We start from the raw sequence: 23,129 nt of genomic DNA, 5'->3' as shown, positions 1-23,129 counted from the left end.
AAAGGGATTATACGTGGCCAAAAATGAGTAGTTGAAACAAGAGTACTAAAAGTATTGAAGAAGATCTTGGTGGTGGGGGACCAGTGAGGTGAAGGACCGGACACGTGGTGGAAGTCGATGTTGTCGTAATCATCGGACGGTTTGTTACGTGTCGGATTTTGATATGCAAAAGGCGAATCAAAGCTGTGGAACGTGCGGTAAGTGGGTTTGCTTCTCTTGTTGAGATATTGTCCTTTTGTCTCTCAACCAACCAATGTCATTTACCTTTGGTGTATAAAAGTTAATTCTTTTAGGAAAAAGAAAGAGAAAATAATATCCTTTTTTATAATGCATAAACATGATTAAAAGAAGTTGAACTCATTTACTTGGTGTTTGATTTGAGCATCAAAATTAGAGAATGGAACTACAAATAACACCGAGCACTTCTTTTAACTTTTAGAAGTTCGGGGTTTTACACAGGTGGTAGTATGGTAGATGGTAGAATATGAATACCGAATGTTATGGGTTTGATTTGATATTTATTATACTATTTACAATGATTAGAAATTTAGTTAGTTACATGTCTCTTGATGATTTGACGTTATTAGGTGACAAAACATGAAGTGCAATCTTATTTTATTGGGTAACATATCTTAGAGTGTTCCTTCTTGATCAATCCTACAAACAACATGAGAAAAGGTAAATAATGTAAATTACAAACAAATAAGGTAAATAAGGTAAATAATGTAAATTACAAACAACATGAGAAACGGAGGGATCTATGGAGAGAGCTCTGGATGTTGAAAGTCTCGATACATGGTATGTGGGTTTTTTTGAGGGATTTTAACGAAGTTCGATACCCAGAAGAACGGTTGAATTCAGAATTTATTACTTTGAATGCGGGGTTTTTTAATGAATTTATACATTTGACGGGGTTGCAAGAACATAATATGGGGGGCCATAAGTTCACGTATATGTCGGATAATGGTGAGAAACTTAGCAAGTTGGATAGATATCTAGTTTGTAATGACTTTATGGACAAATGGCCAAATGCAACTGTTACAGCCATGTCTAGATACATTTCGGATCATTGTCCTATAATTATGTCTACCACTGCACATGATTTTGGCCATATCCCGTTTCGCTTTTATAATACATGGCTGGATCTTACCGGTTTTGAGGAATTTGTAATGGGCCTGTGCAACTCTTTTGTGTTTCATGGACCGCCAGATATAGCCATTGCTACTAAATTTAAGTTCCTTAAAAATCGTATTAAAGTTTGGGTGGCCAATGAGAAAGCGAGGTTGGAGGAGGATTATAAAAGAAAGAAAGTGGAAATTGAAAGTTTAGAAGAAGTAGCGGAAACGAGACCGTTACTACCAACTGAATTACAACGAAGGAATGAAGGTAGAGCATTTATCCTTGATTTTGATAGAATCAAACAATTGGACGTTAGACAAAAAGCAAGGATTAGATGGTCTTTGGAAGGGGATGAAAACACCAGTTTTTTTCACAGTATCATAAATGCAAACACGTCAAATAATAAGATCAGTGGAATTAGGGTGGATGGAGAATGGACGACAAATCCGATACTCATTAAAGATAAGGCGTTTGCGTTTTTTGCCGAGAAATTTATGGAACCAATGGAGTCAAGACCTGCTTTAAACTGTCCAAATCTTGTTACGCTATCGGTTTCGGAGGCTAATGAATTGGTCAAACCATTCTCTTTGCGTGAAATAAAGGACGCGGTATGGTCTTGTGACGGAGATAAGGCGCCGGGACCGGATGGTTTCAACTTCAAATTCCTGAAAAGATGTTGGGGGGGCTTGGAAAAGGAGTTTATGGCTTTATTTGAGGATTTTTATAACAGGGCGACGCTGAGCCCAGGGTGCACATCCTCTTTTATTGCTCTCATTCCAAAGGTAAAAGATCCCATGGAGTTCTCAGAATTCAGACCGATCAGTTTGATTAGTTGTATAAACAAGGTCTTATCTAAGGTACTTGCTTCTAGACTAAAATTTGTGATTGAGAAACTTGTGTCTCCCGAGCAAACGGCGTTTTTGGCGGGTAGGAGTATTATGGATGGACCGTTAATGTTGAATGAGTTGTTTGGCTGGATGAAGAGAATGAAAAGGAAGGGTTTGATGTTCAAGATTGACATTGATAAGGCGTACGATTCACTTAGCTGGGGCTTTCTAGAGTCTATATTAGAACAAATGCATTTTCCGGATCAGTGGAGAAAGTGGATAAGGGCTATTGTATCGTCAGGCCGTGCATCGGTATTGATAAACGGCTCCCCGACAAATGAGTTTTCGTGTTATCGGGGACTTAGACAGGGGGACCCAATCTCACCATTCCTATTTGTGATAGCTATGGAGGCTTTAAGTGGGATCATGAAAAAGGCGTGTTCGGTGGGTTTATTTAAAGGGATTCGGTGTGGAAGTGACGGCCCTAGTCTGTCCCACCTTATGTATGCGGATGATGTCGTATTCCTCGGGGAATGGTCAACTACAAATGCAAAGAATTTAAGGAGAATATTGAGATGTTTTTACCTCGTGTCAGGGTTAAGAGTCAATATGGCAAAGTGTAATATTTTCGGGATCGGGGTTGGGGAGGGAGAAGTGCAAGCAATGGCGAATGTGTTAAAGTGCAAGGTGGGGTCCTTTCCGTGTAAGTATCTGGGGCTGAAAGTGGGAGCTAATATGAACGCTAGCAGGAATTGGGAGTCGGTTATAGAAACTTTTAAAAATAGATTATCGATTTGGAAGGCGAAACAATTATCATTTGGTGGCCGAGTGACCCTCATCAAATCGGTATTAAATTCCTTACCCACTTATTTTTTTTCGCTATATAGAGCACCGGAGAATGTTATAGAATCTTTAGATCGGATAAGACGTGTATTCTTTTGGGGTGGATCGGATGAGAAAGCTAAAATGAATTGGGTTGCATGGCAAAAAGTAATTGCACCGGTAGAATATGGGGGACTCGGGTTTGGATCGCTTCGGGATGCCAATTCGGCCATGTTGGCAAAATGGTGGTGGCGATATAAAATCGACAATAGCGGGTTATGGAGGAGGGTGATTTGGGCCATACATAATAATTCAAGGGACTGGAACTTTATTCCTGTGAAACTATCGTTGCCTGGTCCATGGAAACAAGCCGCTAAATCAATTGAGCAAGTCGAAAGTAATGGTGTCGAGATAAGAAGATCAATAAAAGGGATTCTAGGTAATGGTTTAAATATATTGTTTTGGCTGGATAACTGGGCATCGGAACAGCCGCTTTACATGCTTTTTCCAGCTCTGTTTGGGCTGGAAAAAAATAAGTTTACGACGGTTAAGGAACGGGTTGATGCGGACGGGTTGAACTGGGTGTGGGATTGGAAGAGGGAGCTGAGAAATGGGGCTGAATGGGCTGAATTACAACATTTAAATGACATGCTGGGGCTGCCGAGAATGGCGAACAGGTCAGACAGGTGGTTGTGGTCTCTAGATGGTGAAGGGGCGTTTTCCGTTCAAAGTATTAAAGCTGCAATCACTAGACAGCAGCATTTTCCAGCTCCGTATGTACCGAAACGTAATAATTGGGTCCCGAAAAAGGTAGAAATATTAGTTTGGAGGGCTGAGTTGGATAGACTTCCGACTAAATGTGCGTTAATGAGACGTAATATAAATGTGGGTTCGGTTCTATGTCCGATGTGCGGAGAAATGAGTGAATCATTGGATCATCTTTTTGTGGCCTGTGGACTCGCACAGGTTATATGGCAAGCGATTTCCTCTTGGTGCAAGATACCACCTATTTTTGCTTTCGGTATAAGAGATATTTTCGAGGTGCACAATGGTGTGAGATCATCCCCTAAGTTCAGAAAGGCGGTGCATGCGGTGTGTTTAACCGGATTGTGGTGTATATGGAAGGCACGGAATGAATTAGTTTTTAACCAAAATAGATGGCCGGTGGAGAAGATCGTGGGAGATATAAAGACACTAAGCCTCTTGTGGGTTAAAGGGAGATCGAAACAGGCTGGTCTCAACTGGGATATTTGGCGGGAATTCAAATTACATCTAATAGGTTGGTGATCCGATTGGATGAAAGAATTTATGTATTCTTGGTGTAGGTTCCTGTAACGATGAAACTGTAAATATTCAGGCTAGTAACTCTTTAGCCGATTATTAATAATAATAAATATTTTGTTGGCCGTTCAAAAAAAAACAAACAAATTCACACTTATATTATATGCCCCCGATCATTAAGACACTGTCATTTCTAATAATCTTGTTTTGCAATAAAGTTGTGAATTTCTATATTCACTTAGTAATACTCTTGATATTTTACGTGGTTTTGATATTTTAAGGACGTCAAGGTTTTTGTTTCTTTTTTTTCTTTCTGAAAGCTAATGTCATCCTATTAAAAAAGCTGATGAAGAAGATTTTTACCTAGCTTTCCAAGTTTGGAAAATTTAACATATCCCCTTATAAACAATGTTGTAAGAATTGTAAGACGGCAGGAGGGATACTGATTAGCGATCAATCGGGTTTGAAAGCAATTAATCAGATTGTGATTTTATATGTGATTTTCAGTTTTATATAAATACACCCACCTATTTGTATGGATTTTATTAAGTAAATATGTTTTAACACCTTCTTCGACCCATATTTTCAAATAGATATGATTAATTGCCGGAATTTAGATGTTTTGGTCAACAATCTGGCCACTGCCACCGATTTTTGGCTAATTAGAACCGGATTTGACCACTGTTGACCGCCTACTGATTAATTGTCCTATTCAATAAAAATTACTTGATGAACCTCCGACTAGTGATTACTCGGCGACTAATCAGTGGCTAGTCGGGATTTTTACAACCATGTGTATAACTACTTAATGTTCACTTGTATTTATTTATGTTTGTATAATTATATTCGTTTAAGTTATTTTTATGTTTCTTTGTGTTCATATACGTTCGAGAACTGTTTATTTAAGTTATAAGCGAACAAACATGAATGAACACGAACATGACTATTTTCTTAATGAACAAACATGAACACAAAAAGTGTTCAATTATATAAAGTTAAATGAACGAATACGAGCATGTCTTTGTTCGTCGCTCGTTGTTAACCTTGGGGATTGAGCATAGTTTAACACTAATGACATTAAGTTGCTACTGAGAGTCATTTTCACCTATAGTTTTGTTGTCAATGATGCAAATGGTTAGTTGCCAATGATTTTAGTTTCAACATATCTCTATTTTCATGTGACTGTTTTAACCATCCATGTTGTCTGTTAACCTCATTAGAGGCCTTGTTCAATATATAGGTGCTATCCCAAAGCCTACCATGGCGCTGCCTCTTTGAATCCCTCCTAGTTCAAGGGGTTTGTCCCTTAGAACTGTTGACATGGTACGAGAGCCAAAATAGTCTTGATTAAATATAGATTTTACACCTCATAACTTTAATCAATATTTGTTTTAATCTCTCATCTAGTTTTAAGTAAACCATGGTATATTAAAATAATATTAATTACATTGTAAACCCCATATTTCATACTTTAAATATACATACATTACTTTATCTTCTATTTATACTAATAAAAAAAACATTAAGGGACACGTGTCACTCCCTCATGCAGTCTCACCTCATTTTATTGACTTGTTGACTTTTTTTTGGAGAAAATAGCAGGATCCAAACCCGTTTATTTTGCTCCATTTGTTGATTTCGAATCCATAAAAAAACCGAATCATTCATTTATTTTAACAATCCACACACAAAAACCCTAATCCTTCTATCTATCCTCTCGATCTCCAACGACGGATTCTATCAACATCCACTAGATCTATATTCCTGGATTGTTTATCGGTTTGTTAAATCATCGATTTCAGGTAATCGTTATTTCAATTTTTGATTCGTCTCAATTAATTTATGTTTTATTTGATACTATACTTGATAAATTTACTCAATTTGAATGTGATACAGATCATTGTTGTAAGATTCGTCTCGTGTAAATTTTATTTCAATTTTTCATTCGTCACAATTAATTTATGTTTTGATTGACACTTTAATACTCAAATCCACTCGATTCGAATGTGATCGATATCATAGTGGTAAGATTGACGAATAACATATACTTTTTTTACAAAACCCTAATATTTTCAGTTATGTTTTATGATGGTTAGATTTTGTTGATATTTTTGTGTTAAAGTTTTAACAGAAATCGTTAAATCTAGACGATTCGAAACTGATCGATATCATAGTTTTATAAATCGATGTTAATGTTCTTCGTTTTTTTTAAATCTGAAATGTTACTTCTCATTTGTTTTTATTCGTTTGTTTGTTGTGGTTATAATATTTTTGTTGTTGAATTTGATTTTTAATTCGGTTAGAATATCCAGAGGTGGTCGCTGCAACATCAGGGAATGGCATTGTGCTCATAATATGGTGAGTTTAATCATTGAATTTGTATGCTTATTGTTGAATATTTGTTGAATATCATATGTGTTTTTTGAAGTTTAATGGTTTGATCTTCGATGTTTAAGAATTGAATTTCGGATCATGATAATGGGTTCGGATACTATCCATAAATATGTTACAAATTTATTATTAGTTATTATTTCTTCATTTAAAGGAGAGATAATGGCTTGATTTAAATTCAAATTTTGATTTAGATAACAATATGGAACTCAAGGATTTGGAGTTAACGATATTAATTGGATTGTTTTTTTGTGGGTTTAATGTATCTAGACATGTTATTATTAATCAAAACAAATAGGGCTGAAACAACTCATTTTATTATTAATTAATTAATTAAATTATCTTATATTAATTAAATTAAATAATTGAAGACATCTATTTTTTCATTTTCCCGTCCCCCTTTCATGTTTATCTTATATTAACTAAATTAAATAAATAAATAAATAATAAGCAAATATTAAATCTTATCCTACTTTGAATTTCAAATATCATCCTTCTATTTTTTTTTATTAAATATTATACTTAAATTTAAATTGTAAACTTAAGATTTTTTTTAATAAAACGAATTATTTATCACGAAAACTAAACTTTGTATTAATATATTATTTATTTTTATTTTCATTATTAAAAAAATATTATATCGATTTTATTACATAATTTATAAATCAAATTGTCGAAACTGGTACCAACATTTTATCACTCAAATAGTTGCTGATTTGCTTCTTGAATAACGTATCTTCTTTTCAAGAACTATCTCCACAATCATCTTATCCATCGCGTATCGAGTATATCCATTAGTAGTTCTAAAAATATAACTTTTTTTTATTATTTGGTATATAAAATTAGATTTATTTAACTGGTGTAATACACTTATTGTTTTAAAGATATTACTTTTTTTATTATTTACTATACAAAATTACATTTACTCAACACGTGTAATACATGAGGTTTTTTAAGGTATCTAAAATTAGATTTATTCAACCCGTACAATACATGTTATTTTAAAGATATATATTTTTTTTATCATTTAGTATACAAAATTACTTTTATTCAACATGTGTAATATACACATATTTTTAAAGATATAACCTTTTAATTATTTGGTATATAAAATTACATTTATTCAACCCGCACAATATATGAGGTTATTAAAGATATAACTTTTAATTATATATATATAAAAATACATTTATTCAGCCCCTGAGGTTTTTTAAATATATATTATTTTATTATTTAGTATATTAAAATTACATTTATCAAACCCGTGTAATACACGGTTCTAACCTAGCTATAATACAATATGTGAATCCGTCCGTCTTTGTATTAACTCATTTATATCGATTTGGTGTTTAAATGTGTCAATCTTTGATTTGCATTAACAAAAGTTTTTAGAGAATTATAAAATGTATTGTTTACATCATTTAACCCGTGTATCACAAGGACCCTTAACCTTGTTATATTCATATAAAACACTTCATAACAGAATCATTTTACATCTTCACTTTCTATTAAAATTTAAAATAATATATCATATTCACTTTACAATATTGTGGTTTTAGTTTTTCATTAGTTTATGCCTACCCATTGTACCCTCTTTTCCTTTAAAGCTCAAGAGTATTGCCCACTTCTTCTACTCGTGGTTTTTATGCAATACTATAATACAGAATAATACAAGGTTTAACATTAGAAAATTAAAAGCTAATCACCCTGCAAGTGATATGAAGCTCAAGAGTATTCGATGAAAGTGCCCACTTCGTCTACTCGTGGCTTTTATGCAAATGCTATAATACTGAATAATACAAGGTTCGACATTAGAAATTTTAAAAGCTAATCACCCTCTAAGTGATAAAAGCTGTAGAAATCCAATAATTTAAACAATGTATGATGAAAGGGAAAAGAAGAAGAACCTCTTTTAACCAATAATATCACAAATCTGGTGCTTCCCCATCTTATAATTAACAAGTAACAACCAAAGTTTTTGTCTAAATTCAACCCTAGTGGTATATTTGAAATAGCACTGAATTCACTTTTTGCAAAATGCACAAGGAGATGAGATTTTCCAATAGAACCAAGCACATGGCTAAAATTGTTATAAACTAATAAGTATATTACAAATTTATACATCTAATATTTTAATTTTTTGTTGAATGTATATGAAACTAGAAAGTTATAGTGTGAAAATAATATATGAAGTTATTATATCCGGAAGAAAACTAGATGATTGCGCTTTAAAAAGGGGTTTTTTTAGCAGGTGAATACATGATCAAGAGATTCTTCAACTTCTTCAAAGTTCGGACATATAATTCATTGAAGCTCAATGGGGCTTTCGAACAAATTCACCTAATGTGGTTTATAACTAGTCTAATGAAGCTTGCCAAATAACCAGATAATTTTTTTTTCAAAAAGTGTGTCTTTTTGATACCTTGTTTCGCAAATGGCGTCGAAAAAAGATCCCGTTTATTTAAACCTTATACGATTACCGTAGGTGTGCTGTAGTTCCTTTCTTCTCGTCAAACCAGAGTTTGGAACCCTGGGTTAGATCTGTTTATGTCAAACCATTGTTTGTAATTTCGGGGTGGGTTATTTTCGTCAAACCATGGAAAATTATTAACTTTGAAAACATATAACTAGTTAGAATTGATAAAGTTTTTCATCATAATAGCGTTACTATATATGGTCAAATCTCAAACCCATTTCCAAACAAAATATGCAACCCCGAATTGAATTGAAATATATTCAATACTTTATTATGACAATCTGTAATTTAAGACAACTACTCTTTTTTTTTTTTTTTTTTTTTTTTGCAAGAGGAATTTCTTTTCTTGACACTGTTTGTGAAAGAATGTGGTAAAATGACACCATTTCTGTAATTTATTTATACTCCTAATTTAAATGGCGCTTGTCAAAGATTCATATTAGCGTGAGAGAGAAAATATTATATTCATGCCAAACCATATTATACAGTGTAATAAATTTACATATACATATATTTGTATAGTGTAATAAATCATATAAAATCAGTCTTTTTTTAAATGCGGATATAGGATGAAATAAAGAGTTGAGTATTCGATATCCTTCTCATATGTGATTAAAATAGGAGGGCATTTATTCCATGATTTGTGTATTTGGAGAAATATTTGTATACATTATATAAAGTTCTATGAAAGTGTGTCCCTATAATATGCAATATAGCATGTGAAGTAATCATGCATATTATTGTTCTGGTGTGTGTAGGACTTCCTAAATTTTAAAAGATATTTTCTCCCCATGAGCCCCATATAGGGTAATTTAATAGGCTTGCTTTAATAATAGATTCTTGTTCACATGATCTTATCAATCAATAGCTTATAGTACGTTTTGTTTTTCTTTTATGTATAATAAAAAGGAAGTGATTACTATTTATAAGCAGGGTTGTTTATGAATCGAATTGAGTGGAGTTGGTATCAGTTCGAGGTCGCCTTGTAAATGAGCTAGCTGTGCTTGACTCGAAACACTCAAACAAGCTAAAAAATGTGAGCTCGAACTCACCTCGTGTACAAATTGAATCAACGCAAAATAAAAAAAATAAACAAGGGGGGGGGGGGGGTAAATCTGATTTGGGAATCGGTGTTTTAAATAGATTGAGATTCGAGAGAGACTAGAGGTGAGTGCCAATTCTGGTGCGTTGGAGTGGTTTCGGACGAGGTTCTGTTAGTGAACGGTTGTGGACTTGTAGACCTAAAATGTGTCAATGGTCATCATAGTAAAGAATTGAGGTGATGGCAGTAGGGGAAGGGAATTGAAATCAAATTATAGAGGCGATTTTGGCACTAAGAAAAGATAATTTATGATAATGATTGGAAAAGTTTCCTAACTGGTTGTGACTGTTGGTGGGTAAAGGAAATCAGGAAACAATGTTGTGTGAAAGTGAAGTTCTTGGGTAAGGAAATGTAAGAGAGGGTGGTGTTGGATTAGATTAGCCCGGTTTGCTTTAGGCTGAAGGGTGTGGGGAGTATGGGTTGGCTCATTAATCGCCACATAGGATCATTATTGGATTCCTACACTACCCTCTTGCCTCATCCACCATGGTTCACATGGATTAAACCATGGCAACCATAGACCTTCTTTCCTTTTTCAATATTTCATTTTCCTTTTCACAAAAATCAATTAAAATAAGAGAATACTGGTTTGCGTCATGACCACACCCTTAGGGTAGTGGTTTTGAATGATGGATTAGAAGTGGATGACATGACGCTGATGTGAATGGTTATGATGACCATAAGGACTATTACCACACCTTATAGCCATAAACAAGTTGTTTCAAACAAGCAATTTTTTTCAAGTGTTTTCAAACAAGTTTCAAGTGAAGAGTTTTGTTTTTGACTAACAAAGAAAAAAATGCAGTAAAACACAACTGAGTACATGAAGTGTTCTAGCAAGGAAGTAGAGCACAAAAACTACAAACTAAAACCCGAAATCAAACAAGATCTTTTTTTAGAAAGACTATCAAGATACCACCTACTGGTCGGCCCCGGATCGAACCCACCGGGTTTCTCCACAAAGAGGCATAACACCGGCTTATAGAACCTTTCCGTGTCACCACGGGAAATCATACCGATGACTGCGACTTGATGGACGTTGGGCTACCACAAGAGTTGAGACTCTATGGCGTAATGCACGATGGGATGAAAACCTGTGTTAGCGCAGATTTGAACTTGCGACCTCTAAAGGAGGCCTAGTTCTTATCTTCATTGTCTTTACCACTCCACTAAACGGTGGGACTGTAACCACAAAAGCTAGCATTTGATAATTTCCTTTACCCAAATGTTTATTAAAAAATGATTAAGAAAATAATTAGAAGATTTTACATTTTTTAAATTAGACTATTGATATTTAGTAAGTTTGAAGAGGTTACAATCGAAACATTTAAATGATTTAAAAAGGGTTAACTTTAGTATAAGCTACTAATAAGGTCCGTACGCGTTACGGTGCAGGTACATTGCAAATATCGAATAGTTTAGTCCAAGTGTTACATAATGAGTCGGTCAACCACATGAAAAGGTGTGTTTTGATGTATCCGATACAACTCAATATAACTTATATACGCATTGCGGTTGGATCAAAAAGTAAAGTAAATCAAATTTATACCGTGCAAAAGAAACGAAACTGAAATCAAGTTGGTTCGTTTAGTGGGGTTCCACCTAACCACTACAACACCGTTACGTTTGCATCAAGACTTAGCGGCGTCAAAACGTACAATAACTCGTACGTAAAAATGTAGACTAACATAAAATGTACATAAAAATAAGCAAAAAAAAAAAAAAACATATTATACCTAACCTGACTCGTTTTTGGAAAAAAAATGTTGAAACGTGAATTTATACCGCTTACGTCGAAACGTGAATTTATACCAACACATACATAAAAATAAGCACGTGAAAAAATATCGGTTTTTTTTATTTACGTCATAACATAAACCAACTGAAAAACATACATAAAAATAAGTATGAAAACGTATTATATTTGACCCGACTTAATTCTGGAAAACTTTAGGTCAAAACATGAGTTTATACTGTTTACGTTGAACGTCGAAACGTGAATTTATATCGTTTACGTTGAAATGTGAATTTATACAGACACGTCCATAAAGATGAGCACATGAGGTAATGGTTTTTTTTAAGTTAAAGACTGAAAATAAGGTGCCCATGCAAAGCGTCGGGACACTTTTTCTACTACGTGTTTAAGGGCACGTTTGCGTTCTGTTAGAGTGTTGGCGTGTTTGCTTTAGGTTAGAGCGCTGGCACGGTGACATTAACGCGCTTAAGCACACGGAAGAAATGTATAAAGATACGGTACCTAAATGAAACGTATAAAGTTTTGACGAATGAGCTACCATCTTCGAATTTATAGCGCACGTAAACGTGATATACAATATAAACACAAAAGGAAAAAAGTTTAGAAGAAAAAAATATGTATGTGTAAAAGCGAACGGTTAGAAACTTAAATCTAACATGTCATTACTATATGATAAAATGAAAACTGAATGAATAGTTCATTCAATTTTCATTTTAATTCTTTATTTATTATTTATATAATCTTAAAACTAAAGGTCGGTGACACCAACAAATGACAATGTTACCCTTTTGTCTTCTCTTAGACCTTTGTCTTTTCCTCACCTGAAAACCCCAAGAAAATTTCTTCATTTCAGATCAGGTTTCAAACCCTAACACACACACGCACACACACCTGACTTCCTCCGCCATGTCTTCCCGGCGGCTACTCGCCATCCTCCTCTGCTCAAATCTCCACCGCACTCCGTCCAGATCTCCGTTCACTCACGCCGCTAGATCCGCCACACACACGCGCTCCCACACCTGCCCTACCGGCTACTTCCTCAACCGTGCAGTCAACTATGCCACGTCAGCCGGCGCCGCTTCATCTCAGCCACCAGCAACTCCTGCTTCAGGATCTCATGACGACAAGATCACCGATGAGTTCACCGGCGCCGGTTCTATCGGACAAGTGTGTCAAGTGATCGGTGCTGTTGTTGATGTTAGGTTTAGTGAGGGTTTGCCGTCGATCCTTACGGCTCTTGAGGTTTTGGATAATCAGATTCGGTTGGTTTTGGAAGTTGCGCAACATTTGGGGGAGAATATGGTGAGGACTATTGCTCTGGATGCTACTGAAGGACTTGTGTTATTATATGATAAAATGAAAACTGAATGAATTCATTCAGTTTTCATTTTAATTCTTTATTTATTATGTGATATACTTTATATTCATTTATTAGACTATGGGGTATGGGGCGAGGGTTGGTCTATGGTTTGGGTACAAATGCCCAAACCACTACCTTAGGTGGGTTTGGGTTTCGGCATCGCCCCTTGGGTGGGAGTTTCAGCCCGGGCGTTGGGCATGCCTAGCGGTCCTCCGTGGCCGGCTCTCATTGGCTGGGTTGGCTAGGCCATAACGGCTAGGTTTAAATTTTAAAAAATAACCGTTTGGCGCTAGGTCCTCCATGGCGGCGTCGCCCCTTGGGCGGGAGTTTCAGCCCGGGCGTTGGGCATGCCTAGCGGTCCTTCGTGGCCGGCTCTCATTGGCTGGGTTGGCTAGGCCATAGCGTCTAGGTTTAAATTTTAAAAAATAACCGTTTGGCGCTAGGTCCTCCGTGGCCGGCTCTCATTGGCTTGGTTGGCTAGGCCATAGCGGCTAGGTTAAAATTTTAATATTGAGCAATACCTTATGTTCATTTATTAGACTATGAGGTATGGGGTGAGGGTTGGGCCGTGGTTTGGGTACAAATGCCCAAGTCACCACCCCGGGTGGGTTTGGGTTTCGGCGTCGCCCTTGGGCGGGATTTTCAGCCCAGGCGTTGGGCATGCCTAGCGGTCCTCCGTGGCCGGCTCTCATTGGCTGGGTTGGCTAGGCCATAGCGACTAGGTTTAAATTTTAAAAAATAACCATTTGGCGCTAGGTCCTCCGTGGCGGCGTCGCCCCTTGGGCGGGAGTTTCAGCCCGAGCGTTGGGCATGCCTAGCGGTCGTCCGTGGCCGGCTCTCATTGGCTGGGTTGGCTAGGCCATAGCGGTTAGGTTTAAATTTTAAAAAATAACTGTTTGGCGCTAGGTCCTCCGTGGCCGGCTCTCATTGGCTTTGTTGGCTAGGCCATAGCGGCTAGGTTAAAATTTTAATATTGAGCAATACCTTATATTCATTTATTAGACAATGAGGTATGGGGCGAGGGTTGGGCCGTGGTTTCGGTACAAATGCCCAAGTCACCACTCCGGGTGGGTTTGGGTTTCGGCGTCGCCCCTTGGGCGGGAGTTTCAGCCCGGGCGTTGGGCCTACCTAACGGTCCTCCGTGGCCGTCTCTCATTGGCTGGGTTGGCTAGGCCATAACGGCTAGGTTTAAATTTTAAAAAATAATCGTTTGGCGCTAGCTCCTCCGTTGCCGGCTCTCATTAGCTTGGTTGGCTAGGCCATAGCGGCTACGTTAAAATTTTAAAAAATAACCGTTTGGCTTGGCCAAACGGTTCACCCAAGTCATTACAAAACCCCCCAACTCCACCTCCTGTCCACATTGCTACCCCAACCCTTCACTCCACCTACCCGAACCTGCTACCCACACTTGATACCGGCACAACGCGATGAAGGGCCGCCAACCCGGTGAGACCCGTTACTGGCGGGAAGCTTTCGCTAGCTATCGACACAACGTGGGGAACGACCGGCACAATTTAAACGCGTGCCAACGCAAGTGGGGCGAGCTATGACCGAAGCTCGACCGTTTTAAAGCCTACTACGATAGCGTCCCGGGTGGTGATATAAGTCACGAAAACCGGGTGGCGGTGGCCAACATCGAGTTCCGGGGCAAGGAGCGGAAGCCGTTTGACAAGCTCACTGTAAAAATTACACGCTTTAGGCTTTTTTTGTCTTAACCGGCCCAACACGTCACTCACCAGCGGGGAGGCTCGAAGTCCACGTGTCAACCCATGCCCCAAACATGAATCGTGTAATTTTTACAGTGATTAAGTGGTGAAACAAGAGTTAGGGTCTACATTCAGTCTTTGCAAGAAGTGAAACAGTTAAAAGAAGAGTTCCAGGATGATGTCGGTCGAAAACATCAATGCCTTTCGCGCAACGCGCGTCATTGAAAAACACTAGTTGTATAAAAGTTTAGAAGTAAAGAATAGTTAACAAAATGAAAGGCCTAAAAGTAAACTTAAAAAGAAGTATAGGAGTAAATAAATAGTAAAGAAAATAAATGAAAATGGGACATTTGGCTTTAAGTTATACAAGAATGCCTCAAAAGTTGTTTAAAATATAAGTGCAAATTAAAAATTATTTTATATAGTTGTTGTTGAGTTGGGAAAATCTTTTAAATTACTTTTTGTTCTTAAAGTGATTTGATACGCCGACCAGGTACAAATATAAAGAATTTTATTTCTTGATGGTTGTCTTTGAATGCTAAAAATTAGATAAATGATCGTTTATTTTATTATATAAATTTTTACTTATATCTAATATGTGTTTAGAATTCGGATTATTGACAAGGTGGAAGTCCAAACCCTACTGGAGCAAGCATGGGTACATCAGGACCTTATGGACACAATAATCAACAAACTATATTATTTCAATTCAGTTCAACTCAACTGCACTATGAAAAACAATTACCTACAACCCAAACCGTCAATAGCAGCCTTGTTTTAGGTGTTTGGTAGAACGAGTGCCGGCCTAGGCGCCTAATGAGATGGGCTTCCCTCCCATAGAGCAATGTTTAATATTTTCTATCAAGACTAACTTAACTAAACTTGATCATGATACACCCTTATTGAAGGACATAAGGAGGATGATGAATCTCCATAGAAGGAAGTATTCCGATGGGGGTCTTAAGGGACCTAACCCCATGAACACCAAACAAATATCCTTTGTTCGAAAAAGACTACCATGGTCCTCACCCACCCACCAACTTTGCAAAGGACGAGACATGATAAAGAAAAGACCTAATAATTGAACATACATCACGAAAGGGAACAAACTTGTAAATATGATAAAGAGTACATGCATTGTCAAGATATTCCTAAGGCTGGGTGGTATGGGGTAGTAGCGTCCCCCTCCACCTCAGCAAAATAACAATCATTAGTATATCCTCCCATTGTCACGACGCCACTGGGGGCGCTATTGTGGGTCTCGTGAGCACAATATCGAGTTAACTGTTGGGTTATGGAGGATTTGACTCAGGAAGAGTAACTAGTCTTTCTCTAGACTAATACCTGGGATATTACTACTCCTGAAGTATATCTCATTATTATATTCAGTAACCTAATTGTAACCCTATAAATACTTCTCATTCATGTATTGTAACACTTTGAGCACCTAGTACAAAGAAAAAACTAGTTGTGGAGAGTGGATGTAAGTCAGATTATACAGAACCACTATAAATCTTGTGTTCTTGTTCTTTTGATTTAGAGCGTGAGAGTGTATGAGCTTGTTCTAGTGTTCGTGTGAATCGTGTTCTGACCCTAACAACCGGTATCAGAGCTCAGGCTCTTGATCGATACACGCAAACTAGGTAAGAGGTGAAGAAGAACAACACTTACATGTTGAAGAAGAAGCTGTGGTCTTAGGTTTCAGTCACCGTCTCAGACATCGTGATTAGGGTTTCTGAACCAGCCACCGCTAGCACAGTCGCCGCCGTCGCTGTCAGTTCCTAACTCCGATTAGGGATCCGATTGAAGACTTCTGCTGCAGATTGCGACTAGGGTTCCGACAACCCAGTAGCCGCCGCCGCCTAGCGTTACAAAATTGAAGACCATTGTTGCTAGATATCGTATCTAGGGTTCCAAAATCGAAGATTAGGACTTTGATTTTGCACTTTGGTAACTGAATTTTGTGAAGGTGGAGCAGGGTGAGTCCAGGGGAAGAAGAAGAGAACATACGTCTTTTTTTTCCTTCTCTTAGGGGGAAATCAAGTTTCCCATATTTACAAAAAGACCCCTCAACCTTTGGCAAGAATCTTATCAACCTAACAATCGGAGAAACATAATCGTACGCTAGTGATCAGGTGTCATTTGTTTTAGATTGTTTCAGAGCTGATTTTTTTTTCAGTTTATTTTTTTCGATTTTAGTTTTCGTTTAGTCGTGTTATTTATTATCATTGCAAAAGACGGGAAGGTGCAAATCGAAAAGTTTGACGGGAAGAAGTTTGGTTGGTGGAAGATGAAGATTAAAGCACTACTTTGTTAGAAAGACTTAGATGTAGTGCTCGAGGATGAAATGCCAGAAAAAATGCCACTAGCAGATTGGGATAGGATGGATAAGAAAGCTAGAGCAGTGATAACGCTTTCTATATCGGAGAATGTTGCATTCAATATCCAGAATGAGACCTCAGCTAGAGGAATGATGGCAACATTATCGAATATGTATGAGAAGCCTTCTGCAGCGAACAAGGTTTATCATATTCGAGAGCTTGTGAATACTAGGATGGGGGAAGGTGATTCAGTTACAACGCACATCAATAACTTAAACTTGATATTGTCTCGTTGGGTGTTTGTGAATATCAAGTTTTTGATGAGGTCCAAGCCCTATTGTTATTGTCCTCATTACCTGATAGTTGGTCCGGAACTGTAACTGCTGTTACGAGCTCTTCAGATACGAGTAAGTTTACGTTTGTGAAGATGCGGGATATTACTCTGGGCGAAGATGTCAGAAGAAGAAATTCAGGTGGATCATCGGGTGATTTAATGCATGTTGGTAGAGGAAGGAAGAATAACAGATGTAGTGGCAGTAAGAACAGAAAGAGGAGTCAGTCTAGGGCTCGAAATGATGTAACCTGTTGGAACTGTAAAGAGGTTGGACATTTCAGGAATCAATGTCCAAACGACAAGAAAGAAGTTAACGCTGCAGTAGACCACTCAGATGATGAAGTTTTGATCTGTAATGTGGAGAGCAGTGTGGATTCCTGGGTTATGGATTCAGGTGCTTCATTTCACGCAACCCACAGCAGTGAAGCACTACAGAATCTTAAAATTTGGGATTTTGGTAAGGTACGACTTGCAAATGATGAAGTCTTAGATGTCACAGGTATGGGTGATATTGACTTAGTTACTTCAGTCGGATCTACTTGGACTTTGAGAGATGTGAGAGTCATTCCAGGCTTGAAGAAAATGCTTATCTCAGTCGGGCAGCTGGATGATCAGGGTCACGAGGTTAAGTTCGGTAGTGGACAGTGGAAGATAATTAAGGGAAATTTAGTAGTTGCACGTGGCAAGAAGAGAGGCTCATTGCACATGGTCAGTGTACCGCCTGAGGGAGAGGTTATCCCAGTTCAGAAGAAGACCGAGATCCGGTTCACAGAATCTCAGGGGCAGAAGAAGGTTTGTTTTGTAGGAGATAAACCCAGACTCACAGGTCAGATTCAGGTTGAACGTGCTAGGAAAGGTTCAGAGAAACCAGTCAAGGGTTTCGTGGCAGTGGGAGCACAGGTAGTGCTTCACTCAGAGCTCCCGGACGACAGTGGGTTAAGAGAACTCGTATTCCAGCGGTGAAAGTCTCTCCAATGAACTACCTGCTTATGGTGGGGGGTTGGTTGTTAAAGGGGGACGCGATTGCTTACGTGTCACTGATGTGACGTAATAGAGATCCCTAAGGGTTTCATTCCATACCAGCCAACCTAAAGGTTAATAACAAGTAAGGGCGATAAATGGGTCGTATGCTTGTCTTAACGGGTTCAACATGATAAAAACTCAAAAATTACGTCAGACGCAAATATAACTAAGCATGGCACGAATTTTCACCGGCTGACATAACCCAACCAGTGACAAAAAGAGAAGTGATATATATTTTTGGTTGTTTGGATCTATTAATATATGAACTAGGGACTAGTATATTATTTGATGGAACGATAAGCAGCTCTATATAAGATGTATCGGTAGGCTCACAATCATTTTAAAGTGTGCAGGGCGATATAAATCTTAATCGACTGAAGATCAGGTGGGAACCATTCATTGGCATATGGTCTTAGTACCGAAATTTCGTTTGATAGATTGCCGAGGTTCTGAGATATTCGGTCTTTATGCTGCTTATCATCTGGGTATCATGGTTGTATCTTTTACCGAAAAATAACGGGGACGCAAGTCTAGATCTTCCATGATACTATACATACGTTTACATACTGCATACTGCATTCGTCCTCAATAAGTGATAAACAATCACATGTCCAAACAAATAAGTGATAAAATATCACATTTTTCCGGGTGTCAAGTTCGTCTCTCTGCTGTACGGAAGTACTGACCTGTTCACGGACTTGCACCTGTGCCCTCATGCATACGAAAATCAAGTTCCTCATCAATAAGTGATTATATCACATAGGACTTGTTTTCAAATCAAAATAAGTGAGTATCTCACAATTTATACGGTCAAACAGATGATAATCGGTATACTCACCGGTAAGATGAACTCTCGTGCATACCTTGATACGGGAATGTGTCGTGATGTGGATGAACACCGGTCGGTAAGTATAAATCATACATTAACGTATCCTCTAAACATGATTACATCTGATAAGTTGAGCTTAAGTGGACAACAATACCGATAATTGTTATAGGATGCTTATCTTAATGTTAACTAACTGAACAACAAGAGTGTTTTGGCATGACCGTACACTGATATGATTCTCTTACCCTCGAAACTCGCAAAAAGAATGTTTGTATATATTTATTTACTGCTTAACTTTTATTGTTTCTTTTAAACAGTTTCGTCGTTTGGTGCATATCAGCACGACATTAGCGGTGATGTCGTTTGATAACACTCAAAGGATTTTAAATTGTTGTCTTTTAATTTCAAAAATACCAAAAAGATTTTAGGTTTGTTTTAATATAAACTTTATAAAAGCCAAAAAGATTTTATTTCTGCCTTATTTTCGATCGTACGATGTTGGAGCTCAAGTCTTCGTTGTCTGAAACCTGACTGAAAACCGAACTGACTAAATCTTCATAAACGGTCAAAAATTTGCATGTTTGAAAGTTAAAAGGCTAAAATTGGCAAATTTATTAAACTTTCAAACTGTCGGACGGTGTTTGTTTGTGACATGGTCATTCGTGTGTCATTTGTTTATACTATATTCCAAGCAGTTGTTCTCATTACGCGTTTAGATTTCTTGCATGTGCAGATTCTAAAGGCTAGGAGAACATGGTCGATGACAAGCTTTGGAATGAAGACACGACGAGAAGGCACTCAAGTGATGAAGATGATCGAGTTGCCGCTGGCCATCATCAACACCACAAGGATCTCACTTCATAAAGATAAAGTCTTTTCACGAGCATAACTCGAGGGGGAGCTTATGTTAAGGGGGAGTTTGTCAACACACTTCCTACATGATACGGGTAGTTTGTTGGTACACTTTCTGCTTTCAAGACGTGAAGACTTTGAAGATCCTCCGACATTGAAGACATGATAGGACATCAGAGTCTTGAAGACCTGAAGACCAAAGACCGTCGAAGTTCAAGACGAGTCTACACTTTTAGAAGAACAAGACAAAGCTTAGAGATCAAAGACAAAGCTACAGCCAAGGGGGAGTTTGTTGGTGCACTTTTGTCTGTACTTTGTCTGTATTCGGTCTGATATAAACGATGTCCTGATTTGTATTGTAAGTTGACCAAGTCAACCACCCTCCGGTTTGACTTGGACAACATTTGAAAGAGGTTCTGATCGAAGGATAGCCTCGAAGGATACACCTGATCCTTCGAGGTGATCGAAAGATATGGTTCGACCATGGTTCGACCATTAGACCTCGAAGGATGATCCTTCGAGGTCCATGCTGATCTTTCGTGTAACATGTGGTCGACAGATGATCCTTCGGACCATCTGTCGAATCCTTCGAGCAGACCTGCTGAGCTGGGTATATATACCCATGCATGTGTTGAGTGTGATAGAGTTCTGGAGTTCTGCCATTCCCACACACCCGAGAGATAGAAGCTTAGAGAGCATTCTGCCCAGAACTCACTCACACACTTAGAGAGTTTATAGAACACTTCTGTAAACATTGAGCTTGTAACCGAAACCCTCATTGCATTAATACGACTAGTGTTAATCGGTGAATCTTTGTGTGTTTGTTTCTCTACTTGCTACTAACTCGGTTTGCTTGCTAGCTTGGATTCCGCACTCGCTAGTAGGTTTGTATAACAAGGTTTAGGTTCGTAATCCTCCGCGAAACAGGGACCTACAATTATTCTTTCTGGTGACAAGATTTTCTCCGGACATCAAGATGGGAAAGTTCGAGTTTGGAAATCAAACTCCAAGGATCCGAAGATTCATAAACGAATCGGCACGTTTCCAACGTTTTTCGACATCCTTAAGAGCTCCATGAAATCGAAGAATTACGTTGAGGTATGATAATAGTATGTGTATAAAAAATTAAACGATTTAGGTTATTTTTTTCTGATAATAATTTAGTGTAATGTAATGAATTTTACCTTAATCAGATATTGACATATCTATTTTATATGCATTAACAAGGTTTTTTTTTTTCAATGTAACAATTAATGTAATGTTTTGTAATGAATTTAGGTTAATCAATTTTATATGTATTAACATGTTTTTTGGGGTAATAATTTAGTGTTCTGTAATGAATTTACATTAATCCGATATTGACACATTTATCTTATATGCTTCAACAAGGTAAAAGGCAACCGTACGGCATTATGGATCAACCATTGCGACGCGATATCATGCCTAAGCGTCAACGAAGAAGAAGGTTTGCTATACTCGGGTTCATGGGACAGGACGTTTAAGGTATGGAAAATGTCAAATTCAAAATGTCTAGAGTCAGTGAAGGCGCACGAAGATGCTGTAAACTCCGTGGTATCGACGGTGGACGGTTTGGTTTTCACGGGATCCGCGGAAGGATCCGTGAAGGTATGGAAGCGAGAAGGGAAAGGAAAAAACATGAAGCATAAGTACGTGCAAACACTGTTAGATCAAGAATGTGCGGTGAACGCATTAGTGGCTACGAAAGATGGTTCGGTTGTCTACAGCGGGTCGTCGGATGGGATCGTGAATTTTTGGGAGCGAAATAAGGAGTTATCACATAGCGGGGTGATAAAGGGGCATAAGTTGGCGGTTTTGTGTCTTGCGGTTGCTGGGAATTTGGTGTTTAGTGGGTCTGCTGATAAAACAATATGTGTGTGGAAAAGGGTGGGGTCCATTCACACGTGCTTGTCAGTGCTCACAGGGCACACAGGGCCGGTGAAGTGTGTGGCGGTGGAGAAGGCGGCGGAGTCGAGTGCTTCTGGTGGCAAATGGGTGGTGTATAGTGGTAGTTTGGATAAATCGGTTAAGGTATGGAGCGTGTCGGAGCAAATGACGATGGTGTAAGTTTAACGGACGGTTGTAGTTTGGGTTAGTTTGTACTTTGTGGGTTCGTGTGGTGACCGGTTGCTTCTTTACTTTTTATAATGAGCGGACGGTGGAGATTGGTTTTCATGAGTGGGGCCCGATTGTAAGTTAATAACTTAATATGTAAGGGTAGGGTCGAGATTTGAGATGATGGAAGCAAAGGAAAGTTGACATTTTATGTCAATATTTTTAGATTTAATATTACATTTCGAATGATATTTTAGAGCTTGTTGCACGAGCCACCATGTATTAGTATTTGATATCTAGTTTTAATCGGTCCAGGTTTTAGTTTCTTTGGTTTTCTCTGTTTAATGACTTTTCGGTTGAAGAGCTTGTTGCACGAGATACCATGTACTAGTATTTGATATCTAGTTTTAATCGGTTCAGGTTTCAGTTTCTTTGGTTTTCTTCGTTTAATGACTTTTTCGGTTGAAAATAAAAAACGAACTGAACCGAAGCCAAAGTTAGCAAAATTGAACCAGACTTTAACAAAAAATAAATAAATAAAATTGAAATGCGATTTGGGTTCCTTGTTTTCGGTTAAAGTCAAAACGAGATTGGATTTGAGCTGAATAGAATTGGGCAAAAATGTAATTCCGGATCCTTGATGTGATTGAACCGAGTTTCCTTGAACCGAAAAATGATTACCTAATTTGAGTTGGTTCAAAACGTTAATATAAAACATTGTCGTTAATCTTGTCTCATTATATTCACACGGTCCTTCAAAACTAACAAGTAGGAAAAAAAAAGAGTTAAAGATGGTTTGCAAGCTTAATTTGATTTGAAGATTCACGCGTAACTTTTAAAAATGATTTTATACTAAT

The sequence above is a fragment of the Helianthus annuus genome, chromosome 9, assembly GCF_002127325.2.
Source record: "Helianthus annuus cultivar XRQ/B chromosome 9, HanXRQr2.0-SUNRISE, whole genome shotgun sequence".
In the NCBI taxonomy this organism is placed as follows: domain Eukaryota; kingdom Viridiplantae; phylum Streptophyta; class Magnoliopsida; order Asterales; family Asteraceae; genus Helianthus; species Helianthus annuus.
Note: the sequence above shows the minus strand (reverse complement) of the source record.